This window comes from Xiphophorus couchianus, chromosome 16, assembly GCF_001444195.1.
Source record: "Xiphophorus couchianus chromosome 16, X_couchianus-1.0, whole genome shotgun sequence".
Taxonomy (NCBI): Eukaryota; Metazoa; Chordata; class Actinopteri; order Cyprinodontiformes; family Poeciliidae; genus Xiphophorus; species Xiphophorus couchianus.
In genome coordinates, this window is record NC_040243.1 from 9,801,190 (window position 1) to 9,822,212 (window position 21,023).

General features: G+C 38.8%; 1 protein-coding gene across 2 annotated transcripts in view; it reads left to right on the top strand.

Moving 5' to 3' along the window:
* Nucleotides 1–305: 305 nt before the first annotated feature.
* adgrl1a (adhesion G protein-coupled receptor L1a) overlaps nt 306–21,023 on the top strand; it is a 112,377-nt gene continuing 91,659 nt past the window's right edge. For both annotated transcript variants that reach the window (XM_028043157.1, XM_028043158.1), the window contains exon 1: nt 306–1,155. The gene's annotated coding sequence lies outside the window, so the exon portion shown is untranslated. The remainder of the gene's footprint in view (nt 1,156–21,023) is intronic.

The following is a 21,023-nucleotide window of genomic DNA, read 5'->3' on the forward strand; positions in this document are numbered from 1 at the left end:
ATACCCCGATTTATGCCACATGCAGTTCATTCTGGATTATTACATTATTGAATTTAAAGTAATTTAGCAGAGCACTCAAAAGTAGCTATTTTAATTAGCTCTCAAGGTTCCTGATCCATATCTTCAAAAATCAAAACAAAACAACAAAAAACCTGACAAAAGCCCCAGGAAAAAAAAAATTAAATTAAATAAAAAAAACAACAAAGACAAAACTCGACAGCTATATATAAAAAAAATCCCAAGCAGTGCCAAGACAGCGGTTTATCTGTACGTGCTTGCTCACGTTGCTTGCTTATACGTGAGCAAGCAACGGGGGCTCAGCTGCATCACCTCAGACTCGGTAGTAGAAATTTCTTTGAAAAAAAATGTTTAGGCTACCAACAGTACCGTGACGAAGGCACTAGAGTGTAATAGGCCTCATAAACCTGCTGAGGTTGAACATACCATGTGGATGGTCCTGATGAGAGTGTGCGCTGCCTGCTGACAAAAGAGGGGAAAGAGACGAGTGATGAGCTCTGTGCGTCAGGACGCACAAGGCAGCCGCATATGGCCTGTGTACCCTGATTTAAACGGGTGATCTCGAAGGGGGAAGAGTGGACAGTTTGGGAAAAAGCAAGAAGAGGTGCGCATCAGACATTCAAAGGTCTGATCTCCGCTCGCATGCAGACGTTTTTTGCGAGGGTGGCACATTTGCTCATACCTTGTAGCAGTGGCGGACGGACTGCACGATACTTCTGTTCAGTTAATGTTCCTCCGTAGTTTCACGTTTCGGGCTTCGCCAGTGTCGTAGTCACTCGCGGGTCGTCATTGCTACTACCAGGACGATGGTGTCGTCGTTATTTATTTTGATGCCCAGACGGGCGCATTTTCGTGACAGTTGCTTCTGTCCTTAAGGATTTTCTTTTACGGCTCTCATATTTTTGGTCTGGTGATCTTCCCCCCCCCCTTCACTTTGTCCTTATATATTCCGGTTTGTCTTTAAGATAGCAGCCTATTAATATTTAATTCTTATGCATCCGCATGAAGACGGCACCAGAAAGGAGAAAACGAGCGATAACCGAGCGGGGGAAAGGGAGAAGGAGGCAGCTGTGGAGACAAACCAGAATGAATGAGACACTCTGAGCAGCCAAGAAGACGGAGATTGGACAAATCGAGGTAAGACCGAAGCAGTGTTTTTTTATTTTTTTAATTTCCTGTACATGTTATACCAACGCGGCAATTTTATGAACTGTGGACAAACCGGAGGTCCCCGATCAGCGTCTGTGAGGTCTTCAACCTGAATTATTTATTTATTTTTTACGGTTTGACACTTATCGACTTTATGTTTATTGATGTATCCGTTCCATGTTTAAAATGCGTGTTGGGTTTTGGGAATAAGCTGAATCTTGAAGTGGGAATCTTGCTGTGGGCTCAACGCACCATGGAGCCGCACTAAAACGCATTCTGATGAATTTACTTTATTTGCGTTTTAAAAGGGCAGTTTGTCCTGTAAAAGCTGCATTGTGACCGAAACACAGAGGCGGGTGGATAATAGCTCTCAGTAAAAGTCATAAAATGCTTATTTGTTATTTGTAAGCTACTACCTAAAAATGAGATATCACTGAATGTTGCTCAGTGTGAAACGCATGCAGTGTTTTAACCTTCTCCATTTATTTTCATGAGGAACAAAATTAAGCATCTCATTGAGCATTAGGGGAATAAGCATCAGGGCTAAGTGTGAACTGCTCTGTTCAATCCCACACCAATAATCCAGAATGTCTTCAAATCATTATCCACTGACTCCCTTTAGATTTTAGTATTTGAAGACTATGGTCTTCCAAATTAAAATCCAGATTAAGGAATGTGTGTAACATCGGCTCATGCCTGAGCACATTATAATATCTAATTTTTATCCAATCCGACCCCATAATGTTTTTTATTCATGTCATGAAAACTGAGGCGATATTATAATATTACTTTCTGAACTAATTCCCAATTTAATATTAAGGCATGTAATAAAACACATCGACAACATATATTGTAGTGATGATGAAATTAAACATTTGGTTTTTTTTGTGCCATCATGATAAAATTGAACTTGAGGACTCGTACTCGACAGACCCCAAAAGCAGTTATTTTCAGCCTATAAGCCTTTTCCTCATTTCACCGGGGTGCATTGTGTTTGTCCTGCCAATTTCTGGGAAAAATTGGCAAGTCCACTATTCTGAAGGGGCTGAATGAAATTCAAATTCTTCAGGTGGTAAAACAGCAATATTGCAACTGTCTGATTGCGTTATCTGGACATTCAAGAAGGCAGGCTTGGAATTGGTTTACTGCCAAACACACTCCCCAGGAAGACAGAAGGATTTATTTCCCCCTTGTCTGTGCGTCACATACCCATCAGAAAAATTATTTTCAGTTTTCTGTTGCTGAATAATATTCATACATTAACATGTCATTAATGGTCATCACAGACTTTATAGGTCACTAAAAATAAGTTTATGTCTTTATGTGTTTGTTTTCCTAGCCTCTGTTGATTTGCTGCTTGGATTTGATAACCATATTAAAAGAAAGTGGTCACACACACACACACGCACACAAAAAAACATTACTTTTTCATAGTATTCAGGTCTAAATGCACTAGCTCACTGTATACGTTAACTCATATACTTTGTATATATCTATGTGTGTGTACATGTACTGTATATGTGCACGGCACGCACAAATAGTCAATTTATAAATCTTTATATGAATATGAATAATATTGCTTTTTTATATTCATAAAAATATTAATATCTTGTCTTTGCATTTTTGTTACTTACAATTTAATGCAATATTTATGTACCCCCTACAGCTCTCTCTCAAGGCAGACTAAATTAATATTTTAATAGAATTTATGCAGAAAAACCCAGAACTGAAGCAAGTTTCAGAAAATAACTTTATGCTCACCACTCTTTCAGAAACTACATAAATTGCATCAATATTTATTTAAAATGACAGGATTCTTTTGTGTTAGGAAAAGAATCTGACTACAGCTTTTGGTGTCATTTTAATTCTGCAAAAGTTTTTTTTTTGTACCACAAATAGAGACATGTACTGAATAGTACAAGCCTTCATAGAAAATATTGAATTGCGTAGAATAAATATCTTTTATATGTAAATAGCTGATGCGCTTTTGTAACAGCATATTTGCTGCCGAGTTTGGGTTTGTATTTTACTGGTTATTGGAATTAAGTTTTTCTAACTTCGGACTATATTTTTAAATTCAAAGTTATATTAATTATATTTGTTTATTCTTCCTTTAATCAAGCGACTGCACTACAGTTAATACTCTTTCTGCGTAAGATCTGAAAAAAAAGATGGAAACCAAATATCTCATAATATTAATTTGAAAAAATTGCTGTTTGGTGACACAAATCAAATAATAAGTGCAGTTTTTAGGTGAGAATGAACAATAATGTAAAGCAAATAATCTTAATCTAAACTGAAATATTTTGATACATTTTTAAGTGTACAGTGGTGTAAATGTGGTAACATATGAGTAATTGAAATATTTTCTACATAATTATCAGTGTATTTCAAATTACGCCAAGCCTTTAAAGTTTGAATGCTGAAGTGACCTCAAATGCTCTTTCGAATACCACTATAGACTTCATGTAAAAATTTGTGTGCCAGGACTGAGCAGAGGATTTATAAAGCCAACTTCATTTTTTTTATTTAAAAAGTACTAAGATCAGAGGTGCCTTTTGATGATGAAAGGTTTCCAGCCAGTTTTAAAATCCGATTAAAACTACCAGTCCTGCATGCCAATTTGCCAATCCTGATCTGTTTAAGGTACCGTGCCAATGGTCTACAGAGATTTGTTGTTACTAATGAGTATTTGTAACTGTAATAAATAGACAACAAACCTTTGCCAGATTGAATTGTACATAGATGTGGATTTTTGACCTTTCTTCAAAATCTAATTTTCCTTCAGCATACAAAATCCCTCAAAACGTCTTTGATAGTATCATTGCAGTTTGTGATTACCGAGCTCGCTTCAGCCTTTCCATCTCATTTGGGTGGAGTTATGCAGTGAAAAATGTGGTGGTGGTTGGATGCATGTCTATATTTGTAGTGTCCCATGAGGTAGTGCGCTCCTGCGTATCTTTTGTGCACGGGCAAAGAGAGGTCTTTTGTGTTCTTTTTTTCTAATGTCGAAATGCTCCGTCTCTGTCGGACCTTTTCCCTTTGACTAACCCAGCAGCATTTTTTTTTGTTCCTCATCGCTGTTCTCTACTCTCCCTGTTCAGAGGAAGCACTGCTTACCTGGCAGTGGCAGTTCTGGAGTTGTCACTCGCCTGATAAGAGTTGTCCATACAGAAAAGCCATTACAATTCTAAAGACAGTTATTGTGATTCACTATTTTACCACTGCCAACCAAACGCACTGGAAATGGTTTTCAACGGTCAGTGCTTGACTCATTATTGTAATCAAAAATACTCAATTACGTCTTTAAGGGCTATTTGTCATGTTTTGGCTGTTTTCACCCTAAATTCTAGATTAGATGTTGGTTGCAAAACATGTAGTAATAAGAGAGTGCAACGAATAAAACAGAAAAGGATTAAGACTGGGAAGTACATTAGCAGAGAGGAAGCATAGTTTATGGTTAACGGACTAAGAATCCCTTTTCTGTGGCAATGAGGTGGAAAAGCAAGAGGCAAAGTGTGTCTATTTTGAAGCCCACTGCGTTTGTGTTGCGGATTTGTCTATGAATCTGACCATGCACTCATGCAGCAGCATGTATCTGCAGCCCTACCAGCTCTGTGGTCTCTGTTACTCTTGGAGAAAGTCTGAAGGTGTGGGTTTTGAAAAGCCCATCTTACAGGAACCCTACCACACACTAATCCAATTCAGTGCTGCCAACCTTGAGCGTGTGTAGGCGCCGGGATGGCGAAAAACGAACAGGGGCAACGAGAGCACATGCACGGGAAGAAATCGATGAGGACTCTTTTTCATAAATGGAGTGGGTGTTAAATTAGCTGGATTGGCCCATGTAGCAACACACTGGATTGAGTGCCGGGTGTATTTTGGTTGTGTCTATTGACTGAGAGACAGCTTGGTGTACAGCAGAGAAAAGACGTACTGATGCTCAATCAATGTGTCCAATCAGCCTCAACACTTTCATTCACTTTTGCAGTTTTTCTTTTAGATTGGAAGGACATACTGAGTCAGAAGGTGTATAGCTGCAGTTTTAACAACCGATTTATAGAAGTCTGTTTTTCTCAATTCCCAGTCTCTATTTTATAGATACTGTAGAGAAAATTAAGAGAAAAAACACCAGACCATTCAGCTATCAGGGTGACTCAAATAGTTAGCCCTATTAACATTTTTGGGTTTCAAAATTAAACTAAACTCTCAGAGCGTCACCCATCCGTTTTGGTAAAATGTTTCATATTTTAAATTACAGATGGCAAGCTCTGAGCAGCATCTCTGTTCAGGAGTAGACTACAAGGTTGATAACAGAGCTTATATCACAACTAATTAACCATCTAGCAACAGCTGACTGTAGTTGTGTTACTTTGTAACTAGCAGATTGACAAAAAATATGTTATGATTTGCAATAAGCACTAAAAACTACAGGTACATTTAGATAGTGTTTGTTTTATAATTTTGCTTAAATCCCTGTATCAACGTCAGCACAATAAATTAGCAGATAAATGGATAACATTAAAATTCGGATTAATATTAAGATTAATATTATTAAACAGCCACCACATTATCTTGGTGGCTGTTGTAATAATTATTGCATATATCTTTTTAAATAAAAGAAATTAGATCATATTGTACATTTTAGTATGAAATTTTTGTAACTGTGATGCTGTGAAACCATGGTAAACTGTACTTCACATCTCATTGATTACTGTTGTGGTGTATACCACCTTAATAGTCATGACTTCATTTATATTTATATCCATTAGACGACGTTCACAATGTACTTCATTAGAGCCTTGGCAAAGGGTATTGGTTCAAGGTTTCCAGCTAATGCCTGGTTCACAGGGCAAGATTTTTATGCCGATAATCTTAAAGTGTAGCTAACCCACTTGTGAAAGTATAACCTTGCAACCCAGAAAAATTTTTAAAAATTATACCAAAGTGGGCGATGTCACACAGAGGAGCAAGGCCAAGAGGGGGGATGAGTGAAAGGGGTTGTGGTCAGGACGAGGGAATGAGTCGTTGCCAACTTAACGACTTTGTTGCTCTATTAACTGCTTTTCAGACCCCAGTAGCGATTTTTTTTTTTCTCCAAAACTGGAGACAATTCTAGCAACTTTTTTTGGTGTTATTGGAGCCTTTCATGGTGACATGTGAAAGCCCCGATCGCTCTACAGCAACTGAAGCGAGAAGTGAGTGTTGCCGAGAGCCGCCTCCTGCTTCCCAAGCACTGCAGCCAGTCTCACATAGTTGTCTTGTTGCAAACTGCCAGAAGTCAGAGCAGAGAGCAGAGGAGACCCATTCCACTCCATGTTCACATTGCAAATGAATCACATGTAAAAACTTAGAAACGCTACTGATCAATGCTCGCTGTCCATTAATCAATTCTCGTTTGACTCGCCACAGAGGCGTGTCTGAGTGACATGGTTGTGTACTCGAACACAGTACCATCAAGCTGTACCAATACAACCAATAGAAAAGTACCACCTACCAGACTAAGCATTGTTTGTTTATTTTAATTAGGTTTTTTTTATACTCCAGTACAAAGGACAGTAACGACAGTGTAAGCTAGGTTTATAGTTGACGCATTGAAATGGGCGTGAAGGGGTGCTTACCAATTGCGATGTTCCTTCACCTCCCTATTGGCCACTATTATTCCTAAATTATGATGCCTGGTAATGCACCTTCGAATATTTGTAACTAATTTTTTAACACAAAAACATAGTGGGCTGCTGGTGGACTGCCCTGGCTCCTCCACCACTGGGCTTTGCAGGTTTTTTGGTGGAAACCCAGTATTGTCTTTTCTCTGTCAAAAATAGTCTACTATCGCCATTGCTTCTTCCTTGTCCCTCTCATGTTAGATCTCGAGAGACTTTGAGAGATTTCTCCTCTGATATCCGAATGTTTCTGTGTGGTGTGTTGTCTTTGTCATGTGAGTGTACACCACATACCGAAGAACTTAAGCTGTTATATCTGTTAATTTTTATCATCATGTGTTGGGTGTCTCATGCTTTGAAAATCAACTGACAATTTTAAAATCTATCCATGTGAATCAGACATTAACAATAATATTAGCTTGTCTCTCTATTAGTGGTGTTTTATTGCGCCTCATTAATAGGCAATTGTGATAGTAATTTCCTATAACAAACAATAGAATACTGGGTCAGAAGATATCTCATGGTTAATCTGGATGCTGGATTTTGAAGCTTCTACATCTTTTGCATGTAGTCTCTCTTATTGGGCTTCCTGGTATAGTGAAATTCCATTATTCTCTGTGCGACATCTGAGCCAAGATATATCATATACAGTATATGCTTGTGTGTAAAAAGTGTATACTTTTTTTCACAAGTTTGCCTCGTTTGAATTTGTGAAGACAAGGTCGGGAGGTGGAAAATGGCCGTTTCACACTAAGAAAAAGATGAAGAGAACCATGAGGAAGCTAAATCCTGAACCTTAGATAATTGGAGCTGCTTTCTGCATCCAGCCTGTCCGTCTGAAAAAGGAGGAGCACAGAGATGAAAGGAAGCAGGGATCAATTGACCTAATTGCCTGTCCAATCAATCCTTATGTTTTTCTGATAGCTTGATAGAGTAGTTAGAGCGGAGTGGCGCATGAGCTCCTCTAATTGGCTCGCTCCAAAACGGACAGAGCAGGAGTCTGAGCAGTAATGGCACGAGGAGTCGTCACTCCTCCTTACACCTGGTGCTCTCATTCTACCAGTGTCAATACTGACACCTTTATCCTCATTATCCTCAGCTTAGTGCCATGTGCAGGCCCTTCATCAGTTTCTGCAGGACTTCAGTTTTCCTTTATTACACCTTCATTCGCAATGTTTTTCTCTTTGCCTGCAACTCGGCCTGCTGAATTACTCAATCACTTTGTGTCTATAAACACAGCTGGTCAGGCATTAGCATTAGCAAATACATGTCTATAAACAGCAATGTTAACCTGAGACTCACCTGACTCATTCCACTGAGGATGGCTCCAGTGGGTTCGTATTTGTGTCAGCAGCTCACTCCTTAGAGTATTTGGTGTTGGACTGGTGGGTGTGTGTGTTTGTGTGTGTGTGTCTTTTGTTCCATGCTGCGAGCTGCAAGAAGAGGTGTGGGACCCAAAGAAGACGCTTGTTTTCTTGTTTTCCAAGATGAGTTAGAAGGAAGCAGGCTGAGAAAAAAACAAAACAAAAAAAAAAACTAAGGATTGGAGAAGGAGTAGAGAGATTTGAAATAGGACATATGTATTCATAAACAGCTGCAAAAACTCCCAGAGCATTATACATAGACCTGGAAAATGCCAGATTAAACAGAGAGTGGGAATTGCACTAATATTGAAGGAGTCTATAAACACAGAGAGCAATGAACTTTGAAGGAGGGAAAGAGGGAGCACATCCGGGTTGGATTAATTACGGATTATAATTATGTTGGGACTTTGCACATCTCACCTGAGACTACCCAACGGTGCACTTCTCCAATCCTGGTGCCCTCTGCTCCTCTGCACATATGGACACAGGCCACAGGAAAATACTGCTTACACGTGCTATATCATAAAATCACCTCTCTGACACTATTTACATAAGTAAATGAGTGTTAAGGCATATTAACCTTCTGCTGGTGTTATTTCAATCAGCGTTAGTTATTGTACTAATGCAGTAAATTCGGCAAATAAACCTCTGTTCTGCATGGTACACAGGACAGCCAGCTCTTTCTTGAGAAGGGAGATAATTGTTTTATCAAATTAACTTAGCATGGTGATGAAAACTGGTGTTAAAAAGCAGTTTTTCAATTTGCCATTTATGTTGGTGTTACACAGCTCAGAATGAGATGAAATAAAACAAAAAAATATTGCAAACAGTGTTTTTGCTTAGAATTTGAAGCATGGTAACTGATAAATCCTCAACTTTTGTCATTAGCTCATCATAGAATTTTGAATTGCTTTTGTTATTCTTATTTGGTTTGTAGCAGATTCCAATCAGTAGATTTCTAATGATTTTTATGGGAAGACATGGGTTACAAATCTAAGAAAATTATTAAGAACCAGTAAGATATGTATGTGAAGCTGGAGAGATATTGAAACAATATTTTTGTACAATCCAAAGATTGGTTCATGATGTGATAAAGTACATTGTGATTGGAAAATCAGTCAAAAACCAATTGTAACAGGATTGTAGGCATTTTTGTTCAGCAGATGTTACTGACAATTAAATTTTTGCTGGGCAAAACGTCTGTTTAGTTAATATCGAATAGACATAAACCAAACCACTAAAGACATTTGTAATAGTAAGTTGTGACCTTGGTCACCTTACAGCACTAACCAATTCAAAAAGACACAAAATAACAATACAAACTGCATACACACATTCTTTGCTGCCACTGAGACATTTAGTGAGCAGAATGGGAGAGGATTTAATTGAGTCTTTGATCATTATAGAATTACCATGTGGCTTCTTGGCACCCTGGTTATTGTTTCATGGATTAATCATTTTCATTCAGCAAATTGTGGAATCCACACAGCAAATCAGTGGGCTGCCTGCTTGACATAGATATGCAGTTGGAGCAAGGGAATTTTAATGTGTTCTTGCCCTCCAATTGGCTGCAGTCATCCATGCAACTTGATTTATTTGACAGATTGGTTTTATTGATTTAGTGAATTAATGTGGTGCCAGTTTAATCAGTGTGCTATGGAACTGTGTGGAATTTGACATCTATGTGAACTCAAATGAATTGAGTGTAAAATATCGATCTGCTTATCTACAGTATTTATTCAGCTATTTGTCTTAGAGCTGATTAATTCAATGTGTACTACAAATGTTGTACTCATGTTTATGGGACTGTGCAGGTGTTTTCTTTGTGTATCTTATGCTTCCTGTGTGTTGCCATAACTGGTTGCGCAACTGTTATTTTCCAGTGCTGTCATGCAGTTGTTGGAATGGCAGTAATTAGAATTTATGCCTCTTCTTTTTCATGTAAAAGCGTACTGCTACTGCATGCTATAAAATGAAATATAACATGCAACCTCAGCACATGAATGTTCAACATTAATGCACTTGTAAATGTGCTCTCACATACCAACAAACATAAACTGCAAGGGTATCATCCTAATGTATGGGGACATTTTTCATGTGTTTTTATATTTTGTAGCAGTTGCATGGGATAAAATGGGTTGTTGTGTGTTGCTGGGTGAGGGTAAAGCGCCATCATGGTGATATTGTGAAAGTCAATATAAAATGATATGTTGTCTAATTAGGACTGAGGTGGCTGCTTCAATAGAAGGACCATTTTGTTTGAATGAATAAAATGTCATGCATTTCTTTTTCTCCATCTTTAAATAAGGAGTTCCCAAGTGCTTGTTACACAGAATCACATCTGGGTAACAATATCTATTATATTATATTATATTATATTATATTATATTATATTATATTAGTTGAATACCCAAATGTGGTGTTTTCATGAACATATGAGTAACAAAAAGAGTTTGTGCTTTTCTTTATTCATGTTACACAGTTTATCAAGATTAGGTTGTCTCATATTTTAACATTGGTCAGAGACCTGAGGCAAGAAATAAAGAAGTATATATATTTTTTTAAATTGTAAAATAATTAAATAGTGCCCTACTAAGATTGAAAACAACAGGATTATCAGGTTTACATTTTTATATTTGTTACAACGGAACAGTAATTGTGAGTCTTATTCAACAAATGTCTTTAATGGGGGTGCTGTGGTGGCGCAGGGGCGAGGCACGATCCATGTATTGAGGCCTTGGTCCTCATGCCGGTGGTTGCTGGTTCGATTCCCAGCCTGGCAACATTTGCCGCATGTCTTTGCCTTCTTTCCTGTCAGACTGCTTTCAAATAAAGGCCACTAGAGCCAACAAAACCTTTAAATATATATATACTGTATATCTTTAATGGAGTTCATACTTAAAATGTCAAATAAAGTGTGCACAGTTTCTTGAATACACTCAGTATTGCAATGTTTAATTATTAAAAAGAAAATAAATCCCATTTCACACTGAATTCATTATATAATTTGTAAATTAGATTGAACATATCATAACTCTTTAGATCAAAATGCTGCTGACAGCTTATATGGGGTATTTTATGAGAGGCTTTTAAAAACTGGCTCCTAAAATTAAATAACAGCATTCAAACCACACAGGGCATCAATAGAATCCATTTCCATCAGAGGCTTTGCTAATAGTAGTAATTTTCTGGCAGTCACTATAATGAGGCAAGACTGAATTTGTTGCATCTGTTCTGTCAATATCTTCATTGTTCTTTTATTTTTGTTGTTGGAAGTCAAAAATAGACAGTCAGAAATAAATCTGTTTGTGTACACTGGTATGAAGTTTCAGAATGATTTTCTTAAAATTGTTTGTGTTTTTATTTTTTTTCAAAGGTATGTATAACTAGTAGTGGAAATTAAGATAGACATACAAAAACACAATTGCTTTAGGCAACAGCATACAGACTTTCAAGTCTCAGCTTGAAATGGTATATCCTTTTACATGGCTTTGTTTTCACCATCACAGCAAAACTGATGCAAGCTCTGTGCATTTCTATTCAATCTACTGCAAACCATAATATTGCAATTGCCTTTGGGTCATAGCTTGCCCAAAGCAGGTTATTATGACTATTTAAGCAGTTTTTCAGATGTATTTCTTATGAGAATCTCTCTACCTCCTGGCGACTCACTGGATGGATGGGTTGGTCAGAGACTATTATCACTTCATTAGGGTGTTTGCCCTAACCAGGATTTATAAGCCAGAAAGTCCCGACAGAAGGTATTCAACTAAAAAAGGAGCTCATTCTATGTTCTATTTAAATGGCATATGTCTTCATTTTTACAACTTTTATTCTTCAACCATGTTTGACAACTGCTACTGTAGTCAAAAGTTGCAGAAGAGAAACGACCTTTCTAGGAATGTCAAACTCAGGCATTTACACAGAGAACAGTTTTACTTTTAAAGTGTTACTTTTTACTACTTTTGCTACAAAAGCAGCAAAGTCTCTAAATTGAATTTTAGTTCATGAAGGAAACGTTTGCATGATAATAGTGAGAAGAGAGAAATAGTGAGAAGAGAGAACCTAAATATTCTGACCTTCATTTAGCTCAGACACAAGGAAAAACAATCAATGGTCCTGCATCCACTTATTGGTTCAAAGATAATGTTGTTGCCTTGTAAACTTTTTTTATTCTAAAGCAACCCCTTACATTACCTAGAGATCTAGTTGTTGACTATTCGAGCTGTTGGTTGTAGCCATGACATAAACTGTATTGTGTTCTCATCCCTCAGCATTGGATTGTTATTTATAAGCTACACCAATGTACCTCAAAGACAAGATTATATTTTAAACTTAATTTCTCAAAAGACCAATTATTTCTAATACAGTAAAATTGTGAATTCATTCACATCACACTCTTTTTTATTTTTTTTCCTTAGTCCTTAAAACCACTTGCTCTGGTCTCACAGACTATTTGTTGACTAGTCTAAATTATATGGTTCTCAGATCACATACAGGCCTGTTTGCTAACCTACCTTCTGCAGTTTATGGAGCGATGTGTCTATGTACTTACTGGTTCCTCTAATATGTGCCTGTTTACACTCCTTGCCCCTAGATCTTGCACTTACAAGCATCTGGGCAGACTTTCCATCCTTTGCAAGTGTACCTACATTTGCCCTACATTCAACTTCTCCCCACTCATGTGCCCACCCTTGCTCACCTTTTGATGCAAGCAGATATGGATGGAAATACAAATGACCCCAGATGAACCCAGATATTGAGCTGTTTTAAAGCCAGAGGCTTTAAACAATATCCCTTCACTGCTCCAACATAGCTGAAAAAGGATGGGCCAGAGTTTCTCACAACATTAGGGTTTTATATAGGATTTATGACCCTCGTCCCTCGCAGCAATCTTTTCCTCCACTGGCTGTTTTCCCACCGGGTAGAATTAGCAAGTGAAAAAGGCAAACAAATTACAAGGAAACAAATGAAACATCTAATAAGCATATATTGATATGGAGAAAGGGCTTTCAGCAGGATACAGCCTGAGCGAGGAAGTAAGGAGGAAGAGCACTGTGTAATCCTAACACTTACTCTCTCTCTACGTTTTCATTTACCTCTAATTTCTCTTCAGTCCCGCTGTCCCGTCCACCCTCTGCGAATAGTCCATGAGGCTCTCTGAGGAGATCAGCTCAAAGGATGGGCAGTGTGAGACAGATGGGCAGATGATGGATCTGACGTGATAGACAGCAGGGTGATGGATGGCCGGCTGGCTGATAGGGGATTAATGCAGTGCTGAGGCTGCCGCTGTACAGAGGATGGCTTAGCGATAGATAGATAAAACTGACGAGCAGATAAACAAGAGAGCACTAATCCACGCCCCCTTGATGGACAGAAAATCAAAGTGGGGGAAAAGAGCCACAGAGGGAGAGATGAACGTTTTTACTGTCATTGCTGAGTGTAGATCTTTCATGGAGAATGTAAGTGGATGAGGAAGAGTACTGAGGAAAACTGGAGTGGCGCTGTGATTTTAAGCATGGGTCATTGATAGTGTGGGTCTGCTCAGACCATTTTTGTGCTGTCTGTGTCTGCACTTATTGGTAGACCAGGTTTTGGTTGATGTGGCATGCCTGGAGGGTGACGGTTTAGGATGGCGATGAGCTTTTTTCAAATGATGCTGAACGGTTTAACTGGAAAAGAGAGATTAGGCATAGCAGCAAATTGGCCATGGTAGGATGTGATAGGATAAAGGGAAAGTGGAGAGTGGGCTGGTTGGAAAAAGTTGATAAGAATGGTTGCTGATTCCATCAGCACAACAGCTTAACCTTTTCTGTAACGTGCCAAAATAACGGGTTCAGGCCTTTCCATTTTAACAGTTCAGCTAAATTGTCGGATAAAATTACCTGTTGTGATGAGGGGACAACAACAAACACACACACAAAAAACGTGATGGAATGAAGTATTGGCCAAGTGGGAGAACCTCTCGAAATGGGGAGCAAGCAGCCCTTCCTTGCGTTATTATTGAGCGCTAAGCTTTGTCTCTGTTCGCCGTTTCAGAGGACCCCAGGGGTTCTGGCATTGATCCGCTGTGCTTAGAATGCACTCCAGTGTCACCTATTTAAACACTGAGAGCTGGTAGCCAACAGAAATGAGCTTTTATTTATCAAGCCTCTGATTTTGGCTGCATGGATGACAACCTGATTACCACTTAAAGGAGCTCTTAAATCTTACGTTGGATTGGAAGCAATCTATACAGAAGGGGAGGCAGCAATCTTGGCCGGAGAAAATTGTGGAGGGTGAACAGAGAGGTGAGGGACAGTGTCAACAGAGGGTTAATTAGTGGGTGGTACAAACTGGATGAAAAGTGTTTGACAGAGACAAGCAAAAGAGAAAAAGACAGTGAAAGATAGTGTGTAACAGAGACCAGAGGGCAAGAAGCAATGTTACTGAGGAGGGGTGGCATTGATCAGATAGTAGGATACGAGTGTGAGTAGATGGGTCACAGAAAAGATGTTAGATTAATGTTTTTTGTGAACAACTAAAAGCCAGAGTAAATGAACAAATTGCTAAGCAAACCAGGAGTTGATTTCTATGTAGTTGTGTCTGCTAATGCAGATTGTGCAGGGATTGTATACTTACGAGTGTCACGGTAAATGAATGAGTGAGGCATGATGGAAGAAACTAAGTGAGTGAGTAATAGGGGTCAGTGATGGGTGTGTTGACAGAAAGTGTCAGCTTTAACCATGCTGACCTGTGAATACAGGCTGCATGCACAAGTGGTTAAATCTGAGTGCTTGCTTGGAACTGACACTAAAACTGGATGTGAATATCGAGTTGAATGTGAAATGAATGTAAATAAGAAAAGTAGGTGGATGGTGTTTTGCATATTTATCTCTATGTGTCATTTTGTTGTCTTCTGTGCATCATTTTAAATGAGTCTTGGAGATGTTTTTTTCTAGCCTCTTTGGCATGTAAGTGCTTCTACATTTAAACACCTCATTTCATCATCTGTGCAATTATACCCAAAGAATTTTGTCTTGAGATGAAACATTTTCTATGCTTGCTTTCTGTATATAGCCAAGTATCTAGATTTAAGACAGCTGTTATTCCAATGGTAATAAGTAATGAACTGTATGTTTTCACATCATTTTAGGTTAGTGGCGAGTTCACTTTAAACACCAATGAGTGTTTATAGAAATTATTTTTCTGTATCTGTGCAACTGGCAGTGTGAATATGTCAGAACCTTAGGGATGAGGTTGGTTTGTCTGGTGCAGTTTGTTCTACGTCTAACCCTGACTCACCCCCCTGTGTAGCATTAGTAGCAAAACAATACCTCCCATGATATGTCAGAAGAATTTGCATGCCATAAATGCACAAACACAGTTTAGTGTCATCTCTTTTCTAAGGGCATTTCACTTTTTGCTACTCGCTTGTCTCTCTCACCTTGCTGTCGCTTTGTCTCTTGCCCTCCTTACCATCCTAGACTGCAGCGTTCATGTTTGACCCTGTTGTAGTCTCCTTCAGGGCCTGTCTCTTGGTGATCAAGCTCCATTATTTATGCTGTATCGTGTTTCACCATCAATTCCCGCAATGGAGCAGATGAGACAGATTTCCTTGACTGTCACAATAGCTCAGAGACTCAGTCGAGGTTGGAAATGGAATTAGCCTTAAATAGAATTTAATTTTCACCGTTGTCGCCTGTCTACCACCCAGACGGCATGGCTGGCTTGGGTAGAGCTTCTATCATTGTGTGTTTGGTGAATGCGTGTTTTGTGTGTGCATGAGAAAGCGAGAGAGAGGTATTACTATTGTACTATGCAATGGTCATCGCAGAATGTGACATGCATGTGAAACTGCAATACTTATTTCTAGAGGTTTTTTTTCCCGATGCTTGGTCTCCAGTTCTGGTTAAATTTATTAAAGAAAGTCTTACACTGACAACCTGAAGTTCCAGCAAGGCTGCAAGACATCAATACCTCAGTCTATTATACAACAGGAGATGGAGACTTTTTTTGATTGATGAAGAAATAAGTGGGGAGGTAGTGTGAAGTAGAGGACATTTTTGAGTCCTCTGAGTTAATAATAAATAACAATGAAAATTCTTTTTGGGTCAATCAATGACCAGACTTCAGCCACAGAAGCTGTAACTTTTGTGACATGAAACTTATCAGTGAATGAATGAGTAAATAGATAAATGAATAAGAGCTGTTGAAGTGTGAATCGATGTTTATGGATTGGCATCCTAAAACCTGCTGTGTTGCTGATGAAATGAATATGATGGTGGTTGTGTTTGTGTGTGGGGGTGTGCTTGCGTGTGTAAGTAAATCAGACTTTGATTATTTCTAAGATCCTTTGGATTTATCATGAGCCATGTAGGCACATAAGTTTGATGTGTTTGTTCTTGAGAGTTGAGAACTGTGTCTCAAAGTGTTTTTGCTTTTTAAATCTCAATGGGGATGAAAAATTCTGTTTTTTTTAGCTCATTTTCCTCCCAGCTCAACATAAGCAGGATCAATTTTTGAATTAATGTGTCAGTAATGTGTGTATACTAAAATTAAAGCTTCAACGTTGACAGTGATAAAACAAATACTTGTTGCAATTATCGATGCTGTGGAATTTTCTTTTTAATAATCATATAATAATAGTAAAAGTCAGCAAAATATAAAATGTAATGTGCTTGACACAGGGGGCATGACAAACAACACACTACCACTCAGGGTGAACCCAGCAAATAGGACACAATAGTGACAGCAGTGATAGCGACAAAAATGTAACATTTCTACTCGTGCTGCAAGCCTGCATGTGCACATCTACATGAGAATGACACGCGTTACCTGACAGTATTTTAATTGTCTTAAAGCAAAAATAATTAGTAGTATTAGGTCAGTAGTCAACTTATAAAAATACCTTACCTAATTATCGTTTGTTTTCTTTTTTCCTGTACAGCGGAAAAGTAGCCAATATAACACTGACTACATGTTTTCATACCCATGATGGATCTACCTTTAATGCAGTTGTAAAATTATTTTAAGAAACAACTTGCTAAACAGTATTAACAAGGACTTGATCCATGCCAATATATTTAGTGTAGCCCTTTTGAGTTTTTGTTTTTGTAAAATTTGCATAATATTTTTTTGGTCCTCTCTGTCAACTACATTTGATAAGGTTGGTTGGTACTAATTCTGTCAGTTCTTTTTTTGTCAACTTTTGTAATCTTAGATTTATTTGTGGAATTAACAAGTTCTGATGATTTTATATGATAGAACCATCTGCTGCTGGATGTTCTTCTTTGGTTGTGCATCAGTACCTGCGGCCGCATTTGATATATCAGCAAATTGCTCAAACCTTTTTCATCGTAAACCTCAGATTGGTGGTTTTCAAGATGTGTTGCCAGGATTTTAGAGCTACTCGGCCATCTAGACACCACCCTGTAGCACAGCTTGCATAAGGGCTTAGCCAAATCCTTTGGCTTTTCCCGTTCATCTGCCTCTCAGGCAAAATACCTCCAAAACAATATGTTTGCTTTTGCCTCTTGGACTAAAGAGGCTCTCATGTTACAGGAACATTACGTTTTCAGCACCAGCTCACTGGCTTTGGCCATCAGGTAAACTACTGCAAGTGAGGAGAGGAACTGTTCCTCTGTAAAAAGAAAAAAAAATCTATTAAGTCAAGTCAAGTTGCTAGTATTTGCGTAATAAAGTAATACATTTGCATAATTAGTTCTCTTCATATAACTGTAAAAGGACACTGTGGAAAAGATAACTAACAATACAAATTGATTGTAATTATGAAACAAACCTTTGGAGCAGTAAAACAATACTTTTCAACTTTTTCATATGTAATCTACAGTATATTACTAATCTAAATGAACTAACAAGAGAACAAAATTGCAGTAATTTATTTGTGTGTTGTGATTTCATTTAGACAAAGAACAGCAGCTATTTAAATCCAGCTTTGACTGTAAGAGGTTATTCGGCAGCACCTTTCTACTTGTGCCATTTAGCAACGATGCAAGAACAGCTCCAACTGCAACTGGGAGGAACTATTGTGTAAGGAGTGAACACACAATAGTTTCCCACATGTGAGTCATTTGGGAAGTTGGGAATGTTCCCAGATGAACAAAATACAGCTAAAAGGACTTTAATGTCAGTCTTTAGTGAAAAAGTTGCTTGATTTGTTACTAGTCTCAAAACCAAAACTTTCTAAATATAATGAAATAGGGGTAGGAGATGAGAGTGTGTGTCTACAGCAAAATGTGCCATTTTTGGAAGATAAAAGCAACAAATATTACATCATTAATGTTTTTTTAATGTTGACTGTATCAAAATATTGCTCATTTTGATAACCCTCATGTGTGAAGTCCACAAGTCTTGGCTCAAGGGCTCTGGAGCAATTTATTTAATGACTGTAGTCTAACATCAGTCAGATCTGTTTGGTTCAGTAAAGGCTAAAAGAAACGAGTATTCAGACCATATGAACAAACAAGTGTGAAAGGCTTTCGATCCCTTTTGAAAAGACCACAAATTTAACGAATTGCTTATCAACAGGTAATTATGTATTGCTGAAGCCACTTCTCAAGGTGGACACAAGTGTTTGGGGCAAATGTGATTTTAGATGGGAAGAACAGTGATTATGAGATTGCTAGATGGGCCACAGGTGCGGATGCCAGCTCAAGTTAGGGCATTTTGTGTGCATGGATTAGAGTTTGAGTGTTTATTCATTCAGGTGACGTGATGGGAAGCTGAAGAAGCAGAACTGTGATTTGTGAGTCTTGCATTCCTGTAACCTGTCCACATCAGATCAGTCAAAGACAATAATGTAACACTGAGCCAAATACCAAACTGCTCTTTTTTTATCTCTCACTTCTGTGTCTCTCGCCCAGTCTTTGTGCCCACCTATCCATTCTCTTTTTTTCTTTTTCTCTGCAGTAGGAATCACTGTTGCTGCAAAGGGAAAGATGGAGTAAAGATGGAGAGAGAAAGACAGAGAGAGAATGGAAAGAGGCAGGAAGATTGATGCTAAGAAATGGAGATAGGACTAAGAAAGCGCCTTAGAGAAAAAGGGGAGGAAGGTGGTCGGGATTGAACAGTAAACGATTACTTCTCTGCTTGTGTGTGTTCCTGTTACAGGCTGATACCGAATCAAACAGTGCTCTTTCTTTGCTGACACATACGGTCACAGATAAACACACACACACTGGTCACAAGCATTTGAGTTTGTTTTTGGCCAGTGCTGGGTGGTGCTTGGCAGAAGAAATTAAGCCTAACAACCATGGCATCTGTCTCAGCAGCAGGAGAGTCCCGCCTACCCACCCACACATGACCTGTCCCGCTTTCATTCACTGAGCGGCCTGCTGCCAGCCTCAGGATGAGCCGCTGCCTCTGCCGCTGCCCGCCACCCCCCGCTTCAAGTCGGCTTCCCTGTATTGCCAAACACTCTATGTGCCTGCGCCCATGTTTCCCTCTTGAGCAACAACCAGGAGCCCAGCGATTGGGCTGCTTCAAATATTCATAACAGCCATGCTGCAACACAAAGCTTTCTGCTCCCCTCCATTTTGAGAGGCAATTCTCATGCTGTAGATGCTGCTGGTCTGAACATCGTATCTGTGCCCGGAGTCAAGTATTATGTGCACACGAACAGTATGCACTCTTAAGTATTAGGCATTGCTTTTTAATGTCTGTTAGACTCCCAGCTGATTGTATGTGGGGCTATATATAAACCCTGTTTTTTCTTTTTCATCATACCTTCATTCACTACCAGCTCTCCCTCTCACCTAAATATGAGCCAACAGGCTATTATGCTTGCAAAAATATCCCAATGCTATACTTAGCATCAGCTCACTATCCAGCCAGTATAGAATACATGCAGAGACAATTAAGGACTTAAATTTTTTTGGGATTTTCTGAAATAAAAAAAATATTATGGGGTATCAGGTGGTTTGAGGGAGATCATCCTATGTAAGAGAGGTTCAGCAATGTCTCTCGACAGGCTGATAAAACATCTATGTGGAGCGACTGCCTGTTTCTCCTCCCTTTTTTATTGCCTCGCATCCAACTACCTACTTCTGCTCTCAATTTTTTTCTGCCTCGTTTATCCTAGCGCACCTCACCTGCTTACTCCCTAAATTTCACTGAAGCATAGCCTCATCCTTTGTCCTACAGATGTTTCCAGTTCTAATGTTTCATCCTTCTCCAGCCATCTGTCCCATCGTTCAGGAGCACTGCTGCTAGCCTGGAGCCTGCTGTTTACCCCCCATATTCACTCGTTGTTTCTGCAGATTATTTCTCTGGGGTGCACCCTGCATGTGCTCTCCACCATACTGTGTTACCTAGCTCATCAAATGGGTTGGAGTGGATCAAGAAGGGTGAGGGTTACAGTTTGATGCTCCGACTTGTGGCAAACAAGTGGCCCATAGGGAGAAGCTCTAACAGCAATGAGTACAAAGGAGGATGGTAGTGGTTATATAGCAATCCGATCTGAACTGGCATAGTTTCTAAACAACAACCGTTATTCTTTAGGACCTACTGTCAATTTAATGAGGTTGTGAAGCTTTGCAGTAGAGCCAACAGCATTTGGAAACCACTTGATACACTCACCAGCAACTTTATTAGATAGGACCAGTTAACTGCTTTAATTGTTCATGTTATAAACTCTCCAGGTTTTCTGACATATTCCTTAGAGAAGGTATATTCAACTCCACTCCTTAAGGAACTGGTGTCCCACAACCTTTAGCATTTTGCTTCAGCAAACCTAAGTAAAATAATTAGGTCATTAACAGAATTTTGGAGAACTTGATTGGCTACTGAGGAGGCAATTCAGCCAATTGATTCAGATCTGTTGGATCAG